Here is a 15,737-nt window from a genome sequence, read left to right on the forward strand (position 1 = left end):
TGGATGTGAATGATAGATGTACTTAACTTGAGAGTTGACTTAGGGTAGATTGCTTGTCTTAGGGAGAAAGGAAGCATGGGTTGGAGATGTGATGTGTACTTGATTTGATTGATTGATGGGATGGGTTGTAGAGATTCTCTCAGAATTTGCAATGCATGGCGTTTCTTCGAGATAAATGTGGGCCCACATCTCCTGGCCTGGGTATCGCATCTGTGTACAAGCCACGATGTTAGAATCACGGCGACGGTGCAGTCGCAATGGTACAAGTCTCGGGTCGGGTTAACTTAGATTTACAGGATGTGACTTAGGGTTGTGTGCAAATGCTGATTACATGTTGCGGGTTACTAGAATTTGATGGGGAGGATCGCGGAAGTCTACGAAATGGTACGGTCTACGATACAGCCCTTACAACTCTCCTCTCCTAATAAAAATTTTTTCCTCAAAATTTACATTATCATTGCTACTAAACAGAACTCATAAACAAAGAGAGAAACCATGACATCATATATAATAAAAAAATTCAACATATCATCAAACATCGAAGAGATGGGGATAACGCTCGCGAATCTCAACTTCACGCTCCTAAGATGCCTCATCTACACTATGATGACCCCACTAATCCTCGGATCCCGGTCAGAAACGATTGAAACTGGGATACTAAGCAACCTCACACTCCCATCAACGACTAATCTAACAAGACGGTGTAGGGGCCAAGTCGCACGAATCGTCGACGACTCCTGATGCCTAAGGATCATGCTGTTGCTGCTGCCACTATGGCGACCCATGCTACTATGGGTGCCTTGGTGGTTGATGTGGCTGCTGGTGCCGCTGTTGGGGTCTCAGCAATAGATACTGTCATTGCTGTTACTACTATGGAGGCTGCTGCTGAGGACAGGGACACTCACTCCTAAGATGCCCTACCCCACTGCATCCAAAGCAAGCACCTGTGAACTGATGTAGAGGAGGTGTTGGAGGTACAATTAGTGCTCTCGGTTGCTCCTGCTGCTGAGGGTGGGGACACTCATGCCTTTGGTGTCCTACCCCATCACATCCATAACAAGTGCCTGTAAACGGCCTCTGAGGTAGTGCTGAAGGTGCTGCTAGTGCTCTAGCGGCTTGGTAGGCTGTATGCCTCTCCCACTATTGATGCTTCCAAGAGCTACCGGAGGGGGCCCACCTCTTATGGCTTCCTCTTTGAAGAAGGGTGGTTATTGCTTGTAACGTCTGCTATAACTTTTCCGCACTCACGGACACGGTCGGTGTTGCACTAGACTCAAACGGGGGTGCAGAAGTCTCAGGTGGGGGAACAGGAATCTCATACAGGGGAGTGGAAGTCAATCGGGTCACTCGCTTGGGTGTCATGTCCTACAGGAAGGAACAAGGACCTATTATCCATGAGCACTCTCAAATGCACACACGATATAGAGCTATATCAGGGAGTTTCTAAGTTATTCAAACTCGGGGATCTAATCATTGTAAGTTCGCAACAATCACACAGTGTAGGGTAGCTATCAGCAGATATGTGATGTTATCCTCAGGTATTCCCAAGATATGCTCTGATACCAACTTCTGTCACGCCCCAAACTCGAAAACCGGGCTCACAGAATTTTTGATCGCCAAATTCGGTACTGACAGCTTCCATAGTACCCCATTCTTGGCTCCCAGCATCCATACACCAGATTCTAATCCTGGGATCCTATGAGGAGGATTTTTGAATGTACATTTATCTCGTAAAAAGCATAACTACAAGTTTTACCTAAATCATAAATGCAACATCATCATCACATATCAAATACTATAAACAATTGAATACAGTATTGAAAGGAAATATATGAATATAATAAAATCTCCACAAAGCTCAGCCTACACACTCCTACCTTAATGTTACTGCAACCTAACGACACTTACACGCAAAGGTCGTGCATAAGCATACAAGTAGCTTAGAGGGTGGTATATGTGTGTATAATACATGTGCCAGCAATATAAATATCAAAGTAAGCAAAAATACTAGCAAGTCCATAAATACCATCAACCTTGTCCAGGCTATGCAATGCGAAGACATAATAAGAAAACGTCATATACTTAGAAAGCAATGTAAATCACCCACGCAATGCGGAGATATAGTAAGTCAAATGTCATATCTAGGCCATACAGTGCAGAACCATAGTAAACCCAATGTCATAAGCTAAGCATGTAGTGTAATATGCAATTGGAAAAGAAATGATAAAGCTAAAGTGTGTAATCAAGATGATAGCACATAATATCTCAAGCTTTGGGGTTCATCACAAGGGACTTCTATCCAAACTAGTCACATACCTAAATTTGGATAGCTAGACGTAACGTGGTAAACTCCTGATCTCAGGTTGGTTGCGTACCCAACCGAAATCATGGCCATTGTGAAGGTACATGTAATGATCTAGTTACGCACCATCCGCCTGAGTGGATAGTAAATGAATGAATGAATGAGTCAAATGGTGAGTACGTAATCCCATACTCAGTATATCCACATGTTAGTATGGCTCATCTCTGGGATATCACCGGGGTCCAGTACACTCCACAATGCTTGCTGCCTCCCTAACTGCACAACCAGTGAGTGAAAAAGACCGTGCGCTCATATATCCACTCGGTCTCGACGTTGTAGTCATCCTCTAGTACCATCGGGTTTAGGGATTTTCACCCAGGGACATCTATGGCTCCCCTATACTTAATAACAATATTTTCAATATCCAATCCTGTCATCCACAATATGTCTGTGGAGGTCATAACCCTGATGTCGCTAGGGCATATAGAAATCATGTCATACAAATGTGAAGTGCATGAATCACACTACCAGTCATGCAACAGTCCTGCGGGTACCGCGCACCCATGAAGGGCAACTCCGCCTATCAGGGAGCTCATAAACAATCTCCGCAAAGGCATATGCTATGACCGGTCACTCCTCATCTCAAGCATACATATGAATCGATGCGTATGAGCATGAATCATGGATCTATACTAAACAAGTTATGTGGTGTTGGGCTCTGTTCATAATGAAGATGGGCCTAGACGGCCTACACATTACAAGTATGGGCTTATCAATGGGCCCTAGGGAGAGTGATAATGTAGATATTTAACCAACATTATCCATACAGTGTGGATGTCAAACCATCATTGCTCCCAAGGTGTAGCCTGCTATCGAGATCATCACATAAACTACGGTGGAAACACATTACAATGGGCCTTATGTACATCTCATTGGGCCTCGACCCATGGGCCTCGTCAAATGTGCCTCATACCATGGGTCTTATATATATCAAAGTGGGCCTCATCATCGGGCCACGAATACATCAAGATGGGCCTAATCACATGGGCCTCATATATATACCAAGGTGGGCTTCAATGGACAGCCAAAAATAAATCAAGATGGGCCTCATAACATGGGCCTTACATTCATATCAAGGTGGGCCTCAACAATGGCCTCATACACATCAAGGTGGGCCTCAACCAATGGGCCATAATATGACAAGTGGGCCACCTCGCATGGGTCATATGTATATCAAATGGGCCACACCAATTGGGCCCCATGCATATCAAATGGGCCATACCCAAAGATGAGTGGAAACTGCCATGGCTCTTAAGATGTTTGAATGATGGAGGTCACTGTCTAGTATTTTAAATAGTGGGGTCCACTTGAACTTTAGATCTAACTCATTCTTTAACTCATGACATAAATGAGCTTTTAAAATATTTTTGATATCTCATCTGGCCCTCCACGATGAACCTGTGGAGGCCACAACTCTGATATCGCTATAGCGTCAAGTGATCATGTCACACAAATGCGAGATGCATGAGTCATACCATCTAATCATGCATCAAACTTGCACATACTGCGCGATAACATGGGGCAACTCCTCTTGAGTCCCCTAAATAACTCGGCCCAATGGCAATGCTATGATCAACCATTCCTCACAGCAAGCATACAAATGATGCGTATGGACATGTATCATGATGCACTAAGCATGATCCTAGTGTGTCTTACTAGGCTAAGTATACTAGTATGATTATCAGATATAACAGGCAATGACCAGTCATAACTGGTATGTCACTTACGAGAGTAGGGGCTGAACGATACGCCCTACTAGACGTGTAAAAGTCTATATGGGATGGTCCATGATAAACTATCATAAACTATTTAAGGTACTAACATATCATATATCCTAAGGCAGGGTCCACAAAGGGACGATGGATCTAACACATACATCGAGATAGGCTCTACATAGTGGATATACTAAATTTGGTCCCACATATTCTTCCATCCACGACAAGGGAGGTGATGATGATGTACTAATGTCAAAGATAGGCCTCACACTCGTCCTATGAAGGTAAATGGACAGTGGGGATGATACATACATAACACGAGGTCCTAACAATCAATTATAAGGTAGGATACATCTCACGGGTTGAGTTAAGCGAGTATACAACAAGTGGGCTTCCTTGCTCCCTTTATCATGAACAACTGGGCTTTCCTATGAGGGCCTGATACGAATACAAGGTGGGTCTTGGTATGATCCACACATCTAGGACTATGTAACCCTATAAACGGTCATGCTTATCATCTAAGTGGGGCCTCGGGTTTGAGTTACTAAGCTAGGACAAACACATGCATCTAGGTGGGCCACATTCTTTATGGAAGGCCCGGTACGAACACAAGATGGGCTCCAAGGCTTAAATGGTCCTACAGGGTATGGTGGAAAGCATCAATATCAGATGGGGGCCCAACGGTTTGGGATAACCCAATAAGAGAAGGATGGGTATCACTAGCATTAATGGGGCCCAATGATTTGGGATAACCTTATAAGGAAAGATGGGTTAAAAATTACGTATCACAGTGGGCCCTACAAGGTATAATTTTCAATGGTGGATGTTTAACCACCACTATTCCTATAATGCAGTCCACTAGGGATTTGGACCTAACTCTCAATGGGGTCCACAACCCTATGAGATCTAGAAGAATGGAAGAACAACATATAAATAACACATAAATTATGGTAGGACTCTACTCAAGGTTGGGGTGAAAGAGAGGATGGGGAGATGGGCTTCATGGTGGGCCCTAAGATGGTTCCCAACGGTGGACATTTAACCACTGTTCCTCCCAAGGTGTGGTCCATTTGGAAATTGGAATCGTAACGGGGCCCTCAACCCCCCCCCCCCCCCAAAAAAAAAAATTATATCTAAGAGATGAATAGACGGCATGGGCCCATCACTCATACAAGGTGGGCCTCCATAAGTTGGCAGGGTTTATGGCCTAAAATGGGTAGATGGCATATGTATAACACATACATCACAGTGGGTCTCATACAATCACAACGGGACTCATATAATCACAACGGGCCTTACACAATCATAATGGGCCACATACAATCTCAATGGGCCGCATCTCATGGGCCTAATACACATCACAATGGGCCGAATCAAATGAGCCTAATATACATCACAATGGCCCTCACTCATGGGCCACATATACATCACAATGGGCTGCATCTCATGAGCCTTTTACATTGCAATGGGCCGCATCACATGGGCCGCACCAATGGGCCTCATATACATCAAGTGGGTCGCATCACATGGGTAACACCAATAAGCCTCATATACATCAAGTGGGCTGCATCACATGAGCCACACCAATGGGCCTCATATACATTAAGTGGGCTGCATCAATGCGCCGCACCAATGGGCCTCATACATTCCCAAAATGAATCATATTGAAAGATCATCTGTACCATACTACAACTTATAGTGGTGATAATAATTTCTACTGTTAAAACTCCATAGGGCCAACCATTACATTTATTTTCCATCCAATCTGTTCATATGGTCACAAGGACTTGAATTAAGAGGGAAAACAAATATCATATTGATTTAGAACTTCGTTGCTCCCAAGAGGATTTCAATGGTGGACGTACAATCTCCACTGATTTTTACGATGTGGTCCACTTGATAAATGGTTGGAATAAAGCACATACATCACACTATGGATGCATGGTGTGGACATGAAACAGATGAACGACGTAGATAAAATATATACATCATGGTGTGGGTCCCACCGTCCAGTCATCTAGACGGTGTGGATAAGACCCATACATCACCGTGTGACCCATAGTTTTGCTGTTGCACGTACAACAGCTGTATATCAGGGGTCCCACCGTCCAGATGGACAGTGTAGAAATAGCACATACCTCATGAGTGGGGCCCACATAACTTGGGACGTCAATACAACAACTATATAGCTGGTGTATGCGTACACTAGCCAACCCTCTTGCAGCTGGGTCCCACATGGGGCCCACCATAATGTTTATCTTCCATCCCATCTGCTGATAAGGTCACACAGACCTAAATAAAGAGTAAAAACAAATTTCATCTTTATCCAAAACTTTTGGGACCAAAAAAAAAGGTTTTAATGGTAGATGTTCAATCCCTTGCTGATTTTAATGGTGTGGGCCACCTGACTTCTGTGAACGGCTGATTTTTGGGGAATCCTACTTCCAAAAGGGGACCCATCAAATCCACGATGTAGATGTACAACATACATCATGGTGGGGCCTGTGGTGGGCCCACCATCCCACCCTTCAAATAAGCATCAAGGGCGCTGCTTGCTGCGGCGTCCAGAGGACGCTCGCAGCAACAGTGTCCCATATATTTTTTTATTTTTGTGAGGTTTTTCATAGGTGGGGCCCACCTAGGGGAATCCATGCTGACTATTGGTCTCTTCGGCTCATAACTGGTCTAACGAGTCCAATATGCAATATTTTTCAGTGTATAGAAACATCGCAGTAGGCCTTAATAGTTTATATCCCCAAAAGTATTGTTTTCTTCAATGTGACCCGCCGGAAACTCGTTTTGGCTTCCTTTTTCGGCTCAACACCTAAAACGAGCTGGGAAATAGGATCGACGGTGTGGATCAGATACATACATCAAGGTGGGGTCCATGTGAGTGGCCCACCAGAATTTTTTGGACTAAGCTGATATTTCCATTTTTCCTTCAACGGCCAGGCCTATGGCCTCTCTGATCTGAACGGACGATGTGAATACATACATCCATCCAGGTGGGGTCCATGTGAGATGTGGAAAGCATGGATACATACATCATCAAGTTGGGGTCCACATCATTGTGGCCCACCCTCTATAGGGAAAGCTAATGTTTGTGTTTTCTTCTCCATCTGCGACTACTGCTAGACAACAACTGGCCAGCTGGAGATGGCCCGCCTGGCCCATAGTCTAGGCGAGCTGATTGATGGACGGCGAGGGTATGATCACATACATCAAGAGAAGGTCCACCAGGGTGGGCCACATCATCAAGGAAAAGGAGGAGAGAGAGAGAGAGAGAGAGAGAGAGAGAGAGAGAAAACAGTTGTGGGAGAGGCCCCGCCACTATGGGCCCCTCATGCATTACAAGACATACATACGATCAAGGTGGGCCATTGGCCACACCTAGGGACCAAGATGGGATTCCCACCATTGATTGGTGGGTCCCACTTGCCCTATGTAAGAAAACGAAAAGATCTACCTAAAGAGCACCTACCATTGGATCTTCTTGGTCTGATGGAATGCCAAACTCCTTGGCTCTCACTTTGATGGAGGTTGATGAAGTTGGAGGGTTAAGTTGGGAGATGAGAGGGGTAAGAAGTGGGCCACACTTGGCTCTTAGACCTTGAAAATGCTTCGACGTTTGCTTCTCTTGCTTGGGAGAATGGTGGAAAATGAGAGTGAGAGAGAGAGGTTGTAAGAGAGGTGATGGGTGTGAGTGATGGATGTACTTGACCTGAGAGTTGACTTATTGTAGATTGTTTATCTTGGGGAGAAAGGAAGCAAGGGTTAGAGATGTAATGTGTACTTAACTTGATTTGATTGATTGATGGGATGGGTTGTAGAGATTCTCTCAAAATTTGCAACGCGCGGCGTTTCTTTGAGATAAACGCGGGCCCACACCTCCTGTCCTAGGTACAGCATCGGTGCGCAAGGCACTATATTGGAACCGTGGCGATGGTGCGGTCGCAATGATATAACGATTAAGTCAACTCAGATTTATAGGATGCGACTTAGGGTCGCGTGCAAACACTGATTACAGGTCGCGGGTTGTCAGAATTTGACAGGGAGGATCGCTGAAGTCTACAGAACAGTACAGTCTAGGATACGGGCCTTTCACCCGCCGTTTCAAGAACAGCTTACGGCTTAGCCTCTGGAGTCATGTCATTAGATACATGCTCCCGATGTTTTAGGAGGTCGTAGAGCGGGTCCAGATTTATGAAGTAGATTGGACTGATGCGTAGTGGATGCACTATCAAAAAGGAGACTGGAAGAGGAAGGCCCCCTCCGATAGCTCCCTGCAGCAGCAGCAATCACCGCGAAGACACAAGAACCGTTCATCCTTTCGAGCACCAGTAGCACCTCCATCACCACCACTAAGACCGTTCACAGGTGTTTATTACGGATGTGGTAGGACGGGGCATCGTAGGTATGAGTGTCCCCATCTGCAACAGGCACATCAGCTACCGAGACCCCAGCGACAGCAGTATAAGTTGTCATCCCCACAATAGTAACCGAGAGCACCTCAGCAGCCTCTACAGCAACAGGCAGCAACCATATCGGACATATAAAAAGGCTGAGCTATATGTCCTAGAGGGGAGGGGGGGTGAATAGGACTATGCCAAATTTAACAATAACAATGGAATAAAACAATTAAAGGAAAGATAGCACTATAAACAATCCACAATACGTAAATGTAAAGCAACCTCAAAATTCTAGTATTAAGAGGTTGATACAAATGTTGTTCTAAGGACAACCTTTCACCATAAAAACCAAGGGTTTATGGCAGGACAACCTTACTAGAACGATTTGTATATCAAAAACTCAAACAGAAGAGGAATAAAAAGAAAATAGCAAGAATGGAAATCTAAGCTATTACAACATTCCCCACAACACTGAAATGTAAGGATTACAACATTCACATCCACAAATACATCCCACAATCTTGAATGATAAAATATATAGAAAATAAACCACACATCCACAAAACACAAAGAATTATAGTGGTTCACCTATGTGTATACCAATTGTTAAACAACAGCCACATAACTACTTCACTCCTAGTATCCTCACACAGTGGATATTAGCGTTCACTATGAAAATAGGTTTTTCCAGGTTCACCTAAAACCCTCACAATTGTGTCTTTCAAGTGGGCATATACAATTAAAAAAAACCACACACTTTGAGTTTTCTGGATCTCCTCAGATAACCAAAAGATTAAGATTTTTCTACCTCAATCTCAAAAGAAAACAAAACAAAGGAAATTACAATAATGTAAAATACTTCGATATTCTCCTTTTATTGCAGCCCGGAAGAACCAAATCGGAGTAGAAGTTCAAATAAAGAAGTTCAATGTCCACACTCACTTATGAAATGGTTCTAGGTTCTAAATTGATTTTAAATTAAATCAAGTTGGGCTAGCTCTATTTGATTTTGATTCCAAGAAGTAAGAATACTTCAATCCCTCTTTCAAATCAGATTGGAATATATAATACAAAATCAAATATAACAAAGCTAATAAAAGAGAATATTAAATATGCACAATATAGCTTAAGAAGTTTATTAGCTTATCTGTCAGAGTGATGTCTTAATTATACTTAAATTGAATATCAAACTTTAAAAATCGTGCTCTATTTATAGGTGAAGAAATCACATTCACGACTGGTCCTGTGGACACTACGACTAGCCGTAGGACAAACGGATTTTTAAAAATTTGAGTGCGATAAGATAAAGTCATTCCACGACTGGTCGTGGGAACTCTACGACTGGTCGTGACCTGTCTACGACTGGTCGTGTGGAACCAGAAACAATTGTTAGAGTTTGAGTCGTGGCTATAGGACTGGTTGTAAACGAGCCGTGCACTGTTCACACGACCAGTTGAGAAGTCTCCAGGACTGGTCGTTGCTTAACAAAAAATTCTAAAAATTTACAACAAACTTAGGACTGGTCTTGGAATTTCTTAGACTGGTCAGCCAGAGCTAGGACTAGTCGAACAGAGTCCAAGACTAGTCGAAGAACATTCCAAACACTTATAAAATGATTCAATTTAAATTATGTATTCAAAATGACATACCCTAAGGTCAATCTAAGGTTTATCATACCTTAACCATGACATATGAACATTAAACCTTCTTTTCTTCGATGATAGATGATCCTCGAAGTTCATGAAGCTTGTGCAAGGCCCTGAAATTCGGGGGTCGAGCATAACTCAGCTCCCGAGTTTTAGAAACATCACTTATGCAACATATGAAATGATGAATGTATGTTGTTTGTATTAGTACATAAAACATGGAGTAGATTAAGCCAAACTGCAAACATAATCCAGGGACAGGTGAAATCTACAAGCAGAAGATTGAAGAAACATATATATATATATATATATATATATATATATATATATAAGTCCCTAAGATATGTATGGTCTGCCAGGTCATAATTATAAGTGTTTGTTTCAAAATATAACTATCAAAATGAAATCATCTATTACAAAATAAACCCAGAATCCCCGTAGCTCAGGACACGGCTAACATGAACCCGCCTAAGAACTGCATAAAAGAAAATGCATCATCATCATCCTCATACTCCTGCTCTGCCTCGGGGGTCATATCATCATCTGCATCAAAGACAGAGTCTGGTTGGTATTGAAACACCATCCTAGAATGTGGGAGTGAGTGATCAACCCAGTGAAACTATACAGTAAAATTTAACATATTATCAATTCAATCAAGCAGTAATCATATGGCAATACAATCAAACATGTCCTAATTACTCTTGTTAATGTAAGGATGTATGTACAAATGATGCATGCTCTCGCCTGCACTCCCTCAGCGTCTTCATCTTACGGTACGCATGACAACCTCCTGCAGTGCTCCATGACGCCAAAGCACATGTAATGTGGTGCATGAACATGATTACCAAGTTATTATTAGTCCTTTCCATACAACAGGATTGGGAAGCTAAAGTACCTTCCTCAAATCAATTCCCAAACGGTGATCCATTCTAGGGTCGTCAGTCCTAGACAATCTCATACGATATTGTGGTTCTAGGTCGCTGCAAAGGGCTCGTCACCAATCAATGCATGCCTATCATACCTTAGTTACTACCCTAAGGCTCATCGCCTCAACGCAGTATCAAGGTATGCTCGAGGTCACTACAAAGGGCTCGTCACCAATCAATGTAGGCCGACAACACGAATATAGTGTCCCATACCACCATAATCAACTCACGAGTCTGAATTGCTCATTGGTCACTACGGGGAGGCTCGTCACCCCAACGTAGGCTGACAGCTTGACCACGGTGTCCCATACCACCATGTCTGACTCATGAGTCTTAACTGATCAAAGTACCATAGTTAACAGGATTGCACTGGTAAGTTTGGTGCCCTAGATTCAAACAATATTGTCCATACATCGTGCACATCCACCAGGACAATCGGGTTACTTGACGAGCTTGACTAGCACGAGCGCACGTTGAATTGAACGACATAGAGTGTGCAAACACTCCGTGTGGCCAAACCACTGCCGACAACCCTAATACGACTCGGGTTCATCAAACACGTCCTTCGTAGCGAAAATAACTTCGGCCACGAACTCAAGGTGTACTACTGATTTCCTAGACTATTTCATAGTCCCAAACACATTCAAGTATAAGAGATATTCATACCAGCAATTCAGAACAGTAATGGATCGACAATTCCAATCATACAAGCATGTGAGCATTTGTTGAATATCAACTTAACATGAATTCACACGTATGTAACGTCTAAGTTAAACAGACAAAGAATATAGATTGCATGGAGGAAATTATACACATCATTAAGATAGTCGAGAATCTCTTCTCAACGCCCAAAAAAGTACAATATATGACACACTTATTCATTCAAACTTTTCTACAAACACTTAGGCTACATATTCTAACATACATGACGTATGGTGGTGATAGCTCACCATAGGACAATTCCTCTTGCCAAGGAGTTGTTACACATACAACTAGCACAAACATGCGACAATTAATCATGGAAACCACATGCTCATATTGCATACGTATACGATACTTTCCACATATACATGGAATACACAAATCTCAATATAGTTCATATATGCAGAAACGCAATACAAACATCACATTTGGCATGTGAAATTGCACCCACAACAATAATAAACCATTAACCAACATTGAAAGCCTTGAAAACCATAACCTATATGAATATAGTCCGCACCTTAAACCAGAAAGTGCGCAATAGATCTGATTCAGATGATAAAGTCTTCGTCAACGGCGACTAGATAACCTAAGGCATGAATGAAATGAGCTACATCAACACTTAGACTATTCTAAGCTCCAAAATAGATTAGGGTTTGATTGACTTACCCAAGAATGAACTTAGAATCGCCGGAATAACGATTCAGATGCGATGGTTTAGGTACGCAGAGTAACAGGGAAGAATCTCAAGATGATTCACCAACTTCTCTCTCACTTTCTCTCTCTTTTCCTCTCTTTCTTTCTTAGCTAGGGTTTGAAAAATTTGTATGGAATTTGAGAGTGAGGGTTTAAGGTCTTTATATAGGCCTAATATTGATGAAAATAGCCCCAGGGCCAAGGTATACTTAGGTTATAACCAATTCAGGTCTATTTCGGTCCAACGGAGCACTTCTAGTGGTCCCTTTTCCACGTGCGGTCGGACTTAAGCTCACTGACCATGGATCTAGGGTAGGCTGAGTTTTTGTACGATCAGATTTATAGATCGGCCGTGGTGGACCAGTTTCAATTCAACGGTCACCGAAACTCGATCAGGTCCACCGGCACTTTGACATGTCTGGGCCATCTTCCCTAATCCGAGGGTAAATTTGGGTCAGATTCTGATGGTCAGAATGCTTAAAATTGACGTGCAAGCGACACGACTCAGATTTCTTAAATTCATATTTAATTTCTAAATAATTTCACCTTTCTCACACTCTTTACTCCAGACTCAAGCAAATCATCTCAGGACATCATCTGGACTTGATTTTTGAGGTGATTGTCAAGCCCAACAAGGTGATCATAATTATCTAAGATCATCGCTATCGGACTTTCGACGCACGGTCCAGGTCCGATACAAAGTTTCCAAGTACTCCCGAGAGTAACTGGATTTAGCGTTGAATCCTAGATTTCAGGGTAACATAGCACTCACGATTCTACAAGCTTTGGGCCTTGCAGATCAAATTTAAAGTGATTGGTGCTAATTTTATAGGCAATTGAGATTAGCGCTAGTTAATTCACATTTAACTTCTAAAGGCTTGAGTCCCAAGAGAATCCTAATTGAGGTGGTGCTCGGGTCCTTGCATAAAATTTTTCAGGATGTTACAATCTACCCCCTTAAAGAAAAATTTTGTTCTCGAAATTAGTACCTTCTCATACTCCTCGAGGATCTGAGGGTTGTTCTTTCTGACCTCAGCTTCAGTCTCCCAAGTAGCCTCTTCTTCACTGTGATGCGTCCACAGTACTTTCACAAGAGGGATGACCTTGCTACACAATACCTGCTCCTTCCTGTCTAAGATACGTGTCAGTCACAGTACATATGTGGCATCCTCGCTCAACTGCACCTACTCCCAACTGATAATATGCGAAGGATCAGGAACGTATTTCTTCAGCATAGAAACATGAAATATGTTATGTATGCCAGCAAGTGGTGTGGGCAAAGCAAGACAGTACGCTACTGCTCCCATCGATCCAGTATTTGAAATGGACCAATAAATCTCGGCATGAGCTTTCCCTTCTTACCAAACTGCAGGACTCTCTTTATAGGGAAAACCTTAAGAAAAACATGGTCCCCAACCTCAAACTCAAGCGGTCGCCGCCTCGTATCAGTGTAACTCTTCTGCATGCTCTGGGCAGTCAGCAGTCAGCGTCGAATAATGTTAACTTTCTCTGAAGTTACCTATACCAACTCTGGGCCAATCAAACTACGCTCGCCAACATCTGCCCAGCAATACGGTGCTCTACACGGGCGACCATGCAATGCCTCGTAGGGAGCCATGCTGATACTCGCCTAGAAGCTGTATTATACATAAACTCTGCATAAGGGAGACAGTCATCCCAACTGTCCTTAAAATCTAAAACACAAGCTCATAACATGTCCTCCAGAATCTGATTCACACGTTTCGTCTGCTGGTCTGTCTATGGATGAAACGCGGTACTGAACTTCAATTTCACAACCATCACTTCCTGGATACGAGTCCAGAAGATAGATGTCAATCGCGTGTCGCTGTCAGACACAATCTCCAAGGGAACTCCGTGCAGACGTACAATCTCCCTGATGTACGACCTAGCCAACTCATCTACAGAGTTTGTGACTCTGATCGGTAAGAAATGAGCCGATTTCGTCAATCGGTCGACGATCACCCAAATAGAGTCACGTCCTTCCTCGTTCTCGGTAGCCCTGAAATGAAATCTATAGAGATGAAGTCCCACTTCCATTCTACTATGGGAATGGGCTGAAGCAGTCCAGGAGGTTGGCGATGCTCTGCCTTGACCTGCTAGCACCTAAGACAACGAGATACGAACTCAGCAATGTGAACCTTTATGTTGTCCCACCAGTAAGATCTCCTCATATCTTGATACATCTTTATACTACCTGGAAGCATTGTAAGCTTTGAATTATGGGCTGACTTGAGAACCTCCCGTCTCAAGTCAGGAACGTCTGAGACATATAGGCGACCACGATATCGTAGGCCCCCATCTGAACCAACACTCCACTCGGAGTCCTCATCTGTATGAACCTGCTCTCTCATCTTCGCCAATAGCTTATCATCTGCCTGAGCTACAATGATCCTTTCATCAATGAGGGGCAGTACTCGAGTGTGTGCGATAACCTCAAACGGCTCTTCCATCGTGAGTTTCTGCTCAAATTCTTGCACAAACTCCATCATGACCCATTCTGCTATCATTAGCAGAGCCGCAAACTCTACAGCTTTTTTGCGACTCAACGCGCTTGCCACAAGGTTTGCCTTGCCCGGATGGTAAGAGACATCAAACTTAAAGTCTTTCAATATTTTCATCCATCAGCATTGCCTCATATTCAAGTCACCCTGAGTGAAGATATACTTAAGGCTCTTGTGGTCGCAAAAGAGCTCGAACTCCTCTCCATAGAGGTAATGTCTCCAGAGCTTTAATGCGAAAATGATAGCTGCTAACTCTAGGTCGTGTGTAAGGTAATTCTCTTCGTGTTTCCTCAACTGACTCGAGGCATATGCAATCACCATGTCCTTCTACATAAGGAAACAACCCAGACCAATGCAAGAGGCGTCAGTATATATCGTATACTTAACCCCTTGCTCTGGCAATACTAGCATAGGGGCGGACATCAACTTGTCCTTCAGCTCCTGAAAAGCTATTTTTGCCTTTCATTCCAAGCAAACTTCAAGTCTTTCCGTGTCAACTGAGACAATGGTTTGGCTATCTTCGAGAAGTCTCGTATGAAGCGTCGATAATAGCCTGCAAGACTCAGAAAGCTTCTCACCTCAGTAACCGAACCAGGCTGGTTCCAGTCCTGAACTACAATTACCTTAGCGAGGTCAACAGCTATCCCTTCCTTGGACACCACATGTCCTAGGAACTTGACTTCCTCCTTCAAGAAGTCACATTTCTTGTACTATGTAAAAAGCTGATTCTTCCTAAGAGCATCCAAGACTGCTCTTAAG

This window comes from Magnolia sinica, chromosome 4 (assembly GCF_029962835.1).
Source record: "Magnolia sinica isolate HGM2019 chromosome 4, MsV1, whole genome shotgun sequence".
Classification (NCBI taxonomy): Eukaryota; Viridiplantae; Streptophyta; class Magnoliopsida; order Magnoliales; family Magnoliaceae; genus Magnolia; species Magnolia sinica.